Source organism: Pinus tabuliformis, chromosome 7, assembly GCF_031772625.1.
Source record: "Pinus tabuliformis cultivar Carrire ecotype Pingquan chromosome 7, CPIR1, whole genome shotgun sequence".
Lineage (NCBI taxonomy): Eukaryota > Viridiplantae > Streptophyta > Pinopsida > Pinales > Pinaceae > Pinus > Pinus tabuliformis.
The window spans coordinates 698543175-698553762 of NC_142293.1; positions in this window are offsets into that span (position 1 = coordinate 698543175).

The window sequence follows — 10588 nt, forward strand, 5'->3', positions numbered from 1 at the left end:
ATGGTGTGCACAAATGCTTGGAAGGCAGGATTTTGTGGAGTCCTTATGCAGGAAGGACAAGTAGTATGCTATGAGTCACAGAATTTGAATGAACATGAGCATAATTATATGAAACAAGTTTTGAGCAGTTGAAGCAGTTGTTGACAAATGCTCTAGTGTTAAAGATTGCAAATCAAGACAAAGAATTTGTGGTGTGTACAAATTCTTGCAAGAGAGGACTTGGTGGAGTCCTTATGCAGGAAAGACAAGTAGTATGCTATGAGTCACAGAAATTGAATGAACATGAACATAATTATCTGACACATGATCTTGAGCTGGTAGTGACCATCCATGCATTGAATATGTGGAGACACTATCTTCTTGGCATGAGGTCTCTATTCATGAGTGATCACAACAGGTTGAGATACTTGTTTGATAAGTCAAACTTGAATGCCAAGCAAGCTAGATGGTTAGCCACAATCAGTGAGTTCAAATTTGAGATCAGGTACATCAAAGGTAAAGAGAATAGGGTTACATATTCTCTTAGCAGGTAGATACATGTGAATCATATAGAAGTTATGAGTTCTTATGGGACATAATTATAGGATCGGATCTTATAGGCAAGTCAATAGGATGACAAGTACATGGAGCTTATGCACTAATTACAACAAGGTATAGGTGGTCAGGATATAGACCATCGTCTTACAGCAAATGGTTTGATCAAATTTAGGGATAGGATATATATGCCAGACAATATTGAGCTCAAGAAGACTATCTTGAGAGATTTTCATGCAAAACCATATTTAGGTCACCTAGGATATCCAAAGACATTGATAATAGTGAAGAAGTTCTATTATTGGCCGAAACTGAAAAAGGGCATGGCAAAGTTTGTGGCTAGATGCTTGGATTGTCAGTAGGTGAACTTAGAACGTAAGCATTCAGGTGAAATAATACAGCTGATTCTGATTCCAGAGTGGAAGTGGGAGTCCATTTCCATGGATTTTATTAGAGGTTTGCTGAGGACATCTAGAAAGCATGATTCCATCATGGTTGTGGTGGACAGGTTGAAAAAGGTAGCGCATTTCATTCCAGCGAAGTCTAATTATTCAACTAATGATGTAGCACACATCTTCATCAGAGATGTGGTCAGATTGCATGGTGTTTCAAAGAATATTGTGTCAAAAAGAGATGCTAAGTTCACTTCCAAGTTTTGGAAGGAGATATTTGCAGGATTGGGACAGAGTTAGCCTTCAATACATCTTATCATCCATAGAAAGATGGAAAAACAAAGAGGGTCAACGAGATATTATAGGATATGTTAAGGATGTATGTGATGCATCATCAGTGAAAGTGGGAAGAGTATCTTCCACTAGTTGAGTTTGCTTACAATAATGGTTACTAGGAATCACCAAGGATGAGTCTCTTTGAGGCACTATATGGGTGGAGTTGTAATACTCCCATCAATTGGAGTGATCCAGTGAACAGGGTGTTGATTGGATCGGATATATTGGCAGATATGGAACAAGAAATGCAGGTAATCAAGAAGAATCTAAAGGAAGCACAAGACATACATAAAATTTATGCAGATCAAAACAAGTTGTTTAAGGACTTTCAGGTTGGGGAACAAGCTTACTTGCTCATCAAGCCTAAGAAGAGCTTCTTGCAGATTGGATCGTGTGCCAACCTAACACATTGGTTTTGTGGACCTTTAAATATTATTGAAAGGATTGGACCAGTAGCCTATCAACTGCACTGCCTCTGATAGTGAAATACCATGATGTTTTCCATGTGTCATTGCTTAAGAAGTATGTTAAAGATGTTAATCATGTGATTGACTAGTCTGTATTATAGGTGGATCCAGATGGAGAATACCAGTCAAAACCTCAGTGTATATTACATAGAAATATGTTTAGGCTCCAAAACCAAGCAATCATGCAGCTTAAAGTGCAGTGGAAGAACTTTGGGCTTGATGAAGCTACATGGGACATGGAAGATTAGACGCGGGCTATATATCCTTCTCTATTTGTTGGTTGAGAGAATGTTTTTGGTATATTTTTTGGTGTGATGTTTTTGGTATATGTACATATTTAAATGGATGTAAATACCACCATGAGTTATGTTATAAAGCTACAATAAGAGGTATTAGTGTCATTTCATTATGGTTGTCATGTTGTTATGTTGTCATGTTGGTTGTTTCTCAGCAGGTTGATCATTGTAAATACGCAACGAGCTAAGTTATAAAGCTCCATGTGAAGTATGTTTTTTTTTCATCATTTTTTTTGGTTATAGGTGTCATTGAACACCGAGGATGGTGTTCCCCTAAGGGGGAGGGTTCTGTGACAACCCTGGTGAAAATTCCATGTAATAAAGGAAAAATAACAACCACAAACATGGGACACTTATTCCAAGTTGAATGTTGGGCAAAAAATCCTTGTGTGGGTGTTCATTATTATGGCTAAGGAAGTTGGCAAAGGGAATGAAAAATGCCTTAGAAAGGAATGAGGAATTAATTGACATTTTATTTATGAAAATAATGGAATTTAGGAGAAAAGGAAGGTGAAATGTCACAGGTTGCATGTGAGGAGGAAAATGAAGGAAATAATGGAAAATGAAGAAAATAGAGGCCACATTAATAAAAAGGCTTATGAGGATCAGTTGGTAACTTTGGTCAATTTTACCTTTTTGTCAATTCAATTTTGGACCTCTCTCTCCATTCTCTCTCTTACACTCTTGGACATAGATATTTCTTGGAGAACTTCAACATTGGATCAAGAAAAGAAAAGAAGGCAAGAGAAAGCAAAGATCAAGCAAGGAAGAGAAAGATTAAGCAACTACAACAATATCATTTGTAGATATTAATTTTCATGTGTGATTTCCTTGCTAGATTTGGCATGCATGGTTATGCATGTGTGTTCTTGGTTCTCTTGTTGTAATTGGCATGGGTTTTTTCAGGTGTGACAATGTTCTTCAACCTTGCCTTTCCATTTCTGGATAGCCATTGTGTGACGGGTTCTCATGTTTTTGGTTGAGATGGATTACTAAATGGATTCGAAACTGAGTGAGGTGGTCTCTTAAAGAAAGAACACATGACCTAGTGATCCTTGAATCAGACTATGGATTGCATTAAAGCCTTGGCCTAGTAACCCCTGAACTAGATTGTGGGTTGCAGTAAAGCAAAATTTTTTGTTACCTCAGTGGGCCTAAGAATCCTTGACCAATGGATGTCGGGATATACGTGTTAGAAAATTATATATTACAGAGCACTGGAACACATAAAATATATTGCATAAATATAAACACAGAAAACACATAAAACAAGAGAGACATAGATATACGTGGTTCACCCAATTTGGGCTACATCCACAGAGAAACAACCAGTCCTTCCTTTTATATTATCCAACAAACTGAAGAGATACAACCTACAACAAATCCATTTTAATTCCCTCTTCGCTCTCACACAATCTCCTCTCTCTTTCTCACTCAGAATACAAATCTACATAGATGCAATACAATTCCCTCATATATAGCGAGGGGTTTCCTTCTAGGGGAAAAAACCCTAAATTAAACATAACTTGTACTGTCAGATCTCCGCCTAATGAATGGCCCAGATTGACTATGAAATTACAACATTATACAAGGCAATTTTACATCTATTTTTAGCTTCAGGGGCACTGCCCTCGATCCCCTACCAAGGGGGGCTCCAAAGAATTGTTGTCGCCTCCCCTGGACCCCCTTGGGGGTCCACATTTATGGGCGTAATTGTTGCCACATTACGAACTAGATTCTAGTGTGGCGATACCTCTAAATAAAGAAGATAATCAGGCTCCACACCCAACAATACGATAAAGCCTAGAGGTGGGTGCCCTCGATCAGTCCTAGGAATCCTTGGTCCGTGAATGAAATTATATATGGTAAATCCTAAAGGGTGTAGTCTCGATTAGGGCCTAGTGATTCGATGGGAATTGTGGTAAAGCCTAGAGACCAGGAGATAGGAAAATTCCTCATGGTGTAGGTGGAGAAATTTGGTGGAATCCATGCTTATTTAGGGCCTAGTGATCTGATGAGGATGATGGTAAAACCCGGTTCTATTAATGAGGGTGAGGTGGTTTAGCCTCGGGAATCCCTGATTGATTTCAGGTTACCAGTCCCACACTCATGCTTGGAATATGGCACTAGGGTGACTGGATGAAAGAGATATTTGGTTCAGCCAATCTATAGTCGGGTGGTTCTTGGAAGTCCCATACCTGGTTGGCTTATACATTCATTAATAAGATTTCATTTTCCTTGGTATTCCATGTTTAAATTTATTGGTTTATGTGTGAATTTTATGGTTGTGTTGATGCCCCGAAAATCGTTGTATCAACATTGGGGGATAACCACCCGGTCCGGACCTTAATACAGCTCCTTTTCCGTTTGGAATGGTGGCTCCGACTGGGGATAATGGGACCAGTTTCCCAGCAATGAATAAATGGAATGAATGAATGATTGATTAACTAATCTAATGATAGGCGAATAACTTAATTTATTAGTGAAATAAAAAGAATTACTACTAATCCCGGGAACTATTGTACTTTGAGGTGTAGCGCTTGATGATCTATGTTTATTAGCAGGCATGTAGATGACTCCATCTAATAAACATGGACATTTACTCATTCAAAGATTACTTTGCTTAAATAGTTAAACAAAGTGATTAACACAATATTGCTACACTCATCATTTATATCATCAATACATATATGATCAAAAGAAAAGCATTACCATAAACATTCAATGGTGAAGGGAATAAAGAAATGTTGTTAAAACACATATATATATTCGATAATAGCAAAGGCGATCAAATAACAATTCATATAAAAAGAATGGATTCAGACATAGATAATAGTACCATATGAGCTGCGAGTCACTCTCCAACATCAATCGCTATTTGAAATTCTTCCTCTAACGCAGAAATACTTTCAAACAAAGACAATAGTGCACATTTGCATAAAAGCTTCTTTGCCAAAATCAGAATGATTGGTCCAGTTTTATAAAAGAATATGCCTGAAGCACAGTAGTGCAACTTCAGGTTTTAACTCAAGTACAAAACTTTACGACCCTTTCTAAAAACATGAAAGGGTCTATAAATACTGAATTAAACTATCTATGAAACTGAAATCCTACTTAATTGGTATCAAATGATTTTGAGTATCTCCTTCTTAGCAACCTGGCAGTCGGCGACATGAATCATCAAGTAGGCCATTTGCCTTTAAACTTGAGCTGACTTATCGCAAGCATTGGCTCCACTTCGGGCAGTCTGTTGAGGCGAGAGTTAAGCTGGGCGGCATAGGTGGCATCCTGAATATCGGGGATAATATACCCGATTGCATATGTGAGGCATTTGAGGGCGGCTCTTTGACTGTGTGGTTTTACCAAGAAGAACCAATACGTATCCCATGTTAAGCCGTTAATTCCAACAATTAATCTCCCCTTTTCCTCTAGATCTGGATAGCATGACTGCTCCAATGTTTTGACCGCTGTCAATTTACGTGGAGTGCATTGGGAAATCATGTTTGACAAGTAGAGAGTATTATTAACCAATTCAACCAAATTACTTGTGGTTGATTTGCACCTTGAAATTGCCCTCTCTGCTTTCATTAACTGGGACTGCCATTCTGTAAACAATATATCTTTATGCGACTCTAAAATTCTTGGTAAATTCGCCGCTTTTACCTGATCAGTATCTTGCCAGTCAAGAAATTCAGCTATCGTTTCTTCAGCTTGATCTAATTTCTGTTTGTTTACTTATTGATGCCGTCAATTTGCATAGTGGCTCCGCCTGGGCGATTTGTTGACATAGAAGCTTGATTTGGGCTATAAATGCCTTATTTACCTGTAATGCTTCTAATTTGAATTCGGTTATTTGTGGGACGCCCTTTGTCTTCTCAAGTTGTGCTGATAGTTGAGCAATCTGCTCATCTTTTGTCTTCAGCATTTGTTCATTTGCTGCCCTCAGTTGTGCCAAGGCTTCAAACAACTCTTTCTGCTTCTGGATTGCGCTGTGATCAATCCTTTGTTTCTCTGCCTTGAATTGTTGAGTTAATTGATTATTTATTTGTTGTTGTGTTAACAATTGCTGTTCTGACTGCTCCGCTTTCTGCTGTGCTTCTGTTAGCTGTGCCTACAAGAAAAAGATTTCCTAGTCTTTTGTTTTTAATAAAAGACTCATCTCTGATGCTTTGTCTATTGTTGCTGCCGAATAGGCTCCAGCATATTGTGATAGTTTTGTTAGGTCATCAGAGGGGTAAAATTCCTCCTTCCAAACCACATTGCCCGTGACCGTCTGTTCTGGGAAAAGGGAAGGTTGATCAGTCCTTCTTCTTTTCCTCTGTCGTTTTACTACAGCTTTGTGCCTTGGCTATAGAAGACATCCAAGGGAGGAATTTCTTCTACCTGCAAAATGATTTGATCGGAGGGGTCCTTTGGTATTATTTCTACTTCCTTTGAACTGGGTAGGCCGCTGGTTCCACTTGGAACTTGTTGTGAAGTGGTTTCCTGTGTATCTGCTACTTTCGAAGTTTCGGTGTCCTTTGAACATTCCAGACTACTGATAATAGAATCAAATTGCTGCCATTCCTGGAGCAATTTTGGATCAATATGAGTATCCACATTCACTTCTATGTTGCTCTGTTTCTGCTCTTTAGTTTGGGTCTCCTCCCGCACTTTCTCCTGCTCTTTAGTCTGGGTTTCCTCCTACGCTTTCTCTTGTTCTTTTGTTGTAACCGGAGGTTCCTTTGAATGTTGTTGTTCTGGTCTTGTTGCTGGGGTTGTTGCTAACAGATCTAGAGGCAGAGTTTGCAACCTCTGTTCTCTAAGTCTGTTGAATTCAGTTAACCCTTCATCTTTGTATTGCATTATGGCCAACGATCTAACCTGATACTTTGATTCAGCTGAAGAGAATAGGTTGTCAAACTGATCTTCTACATGATCAAACTTTGTTAATTTGGCCTGTTCAAGTGCATTATAGGCGACTTTGTTGGGATCAAATCGCCTACTTGGGAGAGTTGATTTTTGCAGCTTCTTTTTCTGCATGTTTGAAATCATGCAAAGTGTGGACACCACATCTCAGAGGAAAGGAGGGCCAGACCTGCTTCTTATTTTTCTTGAGAGTCTGTGTAACTCCCTCGGCAATGATCTGATAGGCTATCTCCCTTGCCAGCAGTTTGTCAGGTATGTACAAAGGAAGGACATGAGGTTCGACTTGGCTGCCGAAAATTCTTACATAAGTAAATATCTCCTCTCCAAACCATCTTCCTATTGATGTTAAATCAATCCCTGCTTGGTAAGAAATTTTGGGATCAGGTTTATTAAAAATAGAATAATGAATGGGTAACATGAAGCCATTACAGACTTGGTACAAATGGTGCTTGTAGGAAGTCTTCCACAATTTCTGATGGTATATGTGAATAGGCGTGGGGTCTTGTGGAGTCCACCTCCAGCCGAGTACAGGAAACTCAGAATTAAAACACAGGGTATCTAGATTATAAGCACTGTAGTAGAATGGGGGAATAATCCTTTCTGAGACGGAAGTTTTAGTTCTAAAACTAAGAACTGTTTTCGCTAGCTTATCTGATAGTATGGTTGCACAATCCATTATCTCGCTATTACATGTCGCTTCCATCAAGGGAACCATTTCTATAGTGAAATTAGCGGAATCGTGCAACCCCCACAGTCTATACATCATTATCCCAGCATAACAATACGGAGAACATAGAGAATCCACAGAGTACTTACCGGAAGTTTCATGCTTGTGTTTCGCCGGATTTTGCCTCCATTCCCGAATGGGTTCGGATTCAGCTTCATTCTCATTTCGGAATTTCTCCAGAAATGCATTGTTGTATTTCTTCTCTGGCTCAGGCAAATGATACATTTGCCTTAAATCATCAGCCTTGAATGAACCGAATATTCTCCCATCTTTGGTGCAGAAAGTTCTGTCTGTAGTTGGGATTTCCTCAATTGCCCACTTTACTACATCCATATATGGGAGAATTTTCTCCCGAGCCGCTATCCGATGAAGGAAAGAATCGGCCAAGTCTTTCAAAGTACCATCAGATTTTCTACTGGAACCCGCTGTAGCTTGTACTCCCGTCACCTTTGGTTCTTCGGCTTCGATCAAATTATAGGTACTTTGCCAAGTGGTCTTGGCGAGTCCTAAGCATGTAGTATCAGATATTAATCCTTTCTTTTTATTTGTTGGATCAGCGACGACTTGTCCTGTGGCTGGTGCAGTGGAAGCGACTGTGGTTTTCTTAGACTTCTTCCCCATTCTGCTTGAATCTATTACTTCGGAAGAATTCTGCACAGTAGTGGAAATAAGCGTAACACAGAGAATTGGTAGTGAAAACCAAATACGAGTGAGATATATTGATCAATGCGTGATGAGGGATTAACTTTAAAGTGGCCGCGGATACAATCTATGAGAAGATTTTAAGACTTACTATTTCATTAAATGGCCGTTAAAACCTGCCAATCCTTTAAATGCCCATCATATCATTAATCGGCCGAATGATTTGTTTAAGCGTGCCTTGAATGTTTTGGCGGTTGAGCATAGGTAAATCATTGTTTGAAAGATAAGGCTTTTAATACGAATTAATCGTAATATCCCTCTGCCTTAACGGCTTTTTGAAGTTTGCACTTTTGGCTTTATCGCAATCGGGTGTCGGGGAAGACTTAAATCTTCATATTGACACCTTTTGAATTCCCCGATTGCCGATGGCGATATCGCATCGCATCGCATTGGGAGTATGGGCACTTTAAGAAAGCATGCATGGTATATCGCCGATCGCCGATATGCGATATCGCATCGCATCGGATCGAAAGACACTTTAAAAAGCATGCATAGTGTATCGCTGATCGCCGATAGCGATATCGCATCGCATCGGGTCGAAAGGCACTTTAATTGTGGGAACTTATGATTGCCGATATCTGATAAGCTATTGCATGTTATCGCGTCGGAGCAAACCGATGGGTTTTTAAGTTATGCCTCCTTTGTCATTGTGATATGCGATCTTGCGATCGCTTTATCGTAATGATAAAAGATTGATTATTTATAAGACCAAAATTGGTTTGTCAAAAAGGTTTTTTATAATGTTTTCATTTTGTTTTCGAACCTTTTTGAATAATACAAAGTTGATACCAATCAAAACTAAAAGGGACCCATTTCATATGATAGTTTTTGTGAATAAAAATGATATGAAATGGGGGGTTGTTGTAGAGCACAACAATTGGCGATTCGCTGGAAGAAACAGTTATCTCTGAAAAGTATGGAAATACTTAATATTTTTCAAAATAGAGTTCTAATCAAAGGGGAAAATTCTAATATAAATAAGTATATGTGCATTCCGAGTAAAGATGAAACTATCTTTGCTAATTTCCTCTCTTATTTAAAATTAGATACATTCTAAGTTTTAAATAGGCCTCTATTGGTTTATAATGATAAAATAGAAAACTTTTCCAAATCATCTTTTATAGTTAACTCGTCTGTCATAGGTAGAGCCTCTGCTGCTAGCAAACGTTCATAGTTTCGACAGGGATACCTTTAAACCATATTATTGTCCATTATTCCATCCATTTAAGAGTGTGATTAACAGAATGAATTCAAAACATGTTTTCATATTTTGTATTTCCTTTCCTTTTCCTGTTATTGCTAAGATAAAAAGCCATTGTCCTGGTTTGGTGGCCAGCTGTTGACAATGCCATTCACTGGTAGTAATCTAACCGAACAAGCTGGCTCGTGATGAGACCCCTTATCTTATAATTCTAAGCCATTACCATGTTTGGTATGCAGTATTGGTAATGTCGGTTAAACTATTTCTCGATGATCATGGTAAGCAGGCTTGTAATAAGACCTCTTATCTTTTATATCAAATATTTTAGAATTACACTCTGAGTAACCATAAACTTTGGTGAATGGGATGGACAATTTTCTCCTTAAGAGTAAATGGATGACAGGGTAAGAGTTGAAGATGCTGAAATTGGATTAGTTTCTGTTTTGATATTGATAACCTTTTTGTGACCAATTTGAAAACAGAAAATGATTTACAATACTTCTAAACTTTGAGAAGAGTTTACAAAAATTGAAGTATGTTTTCGGAATGCAATTATACCTAGTTTCCTAGAAATTGTTCCTCTTATCTAAGACTTCTATTATTTTAAAAGTAAATATCATCACTACTTCTGTTGAGCAACTTTTAAGTACAGCAAAGGTCAATGGAAGATACCTTACAACTTTATTTTCTAATGGTCCTACAAACTACAAAATTCTATTAAAAAGGAGAAGGGGTTACCTTCTCAATTGAAGAATTTCTTTAAGATAAGGCCATTAACAGGGAGAGAATCTCTCAAACCTGATAAATCTTGTAATATGAAGGTCGAATGGCCTATCTTCTCACAGATCTGAAATGGCCCAAGCCACATCTTTTGGAACTTGGTGTGCTTTCCCTTATCTTCATGGGCTTTGTCCCATTTCAGAACTAAATCACCGACTTGAAATTGTTTTGAACCGGATGAGACTGAATCAAAGGATGACTTGATGATTTGCTGATGTTTTGCATGAATAACCTTGGCTTTTTCT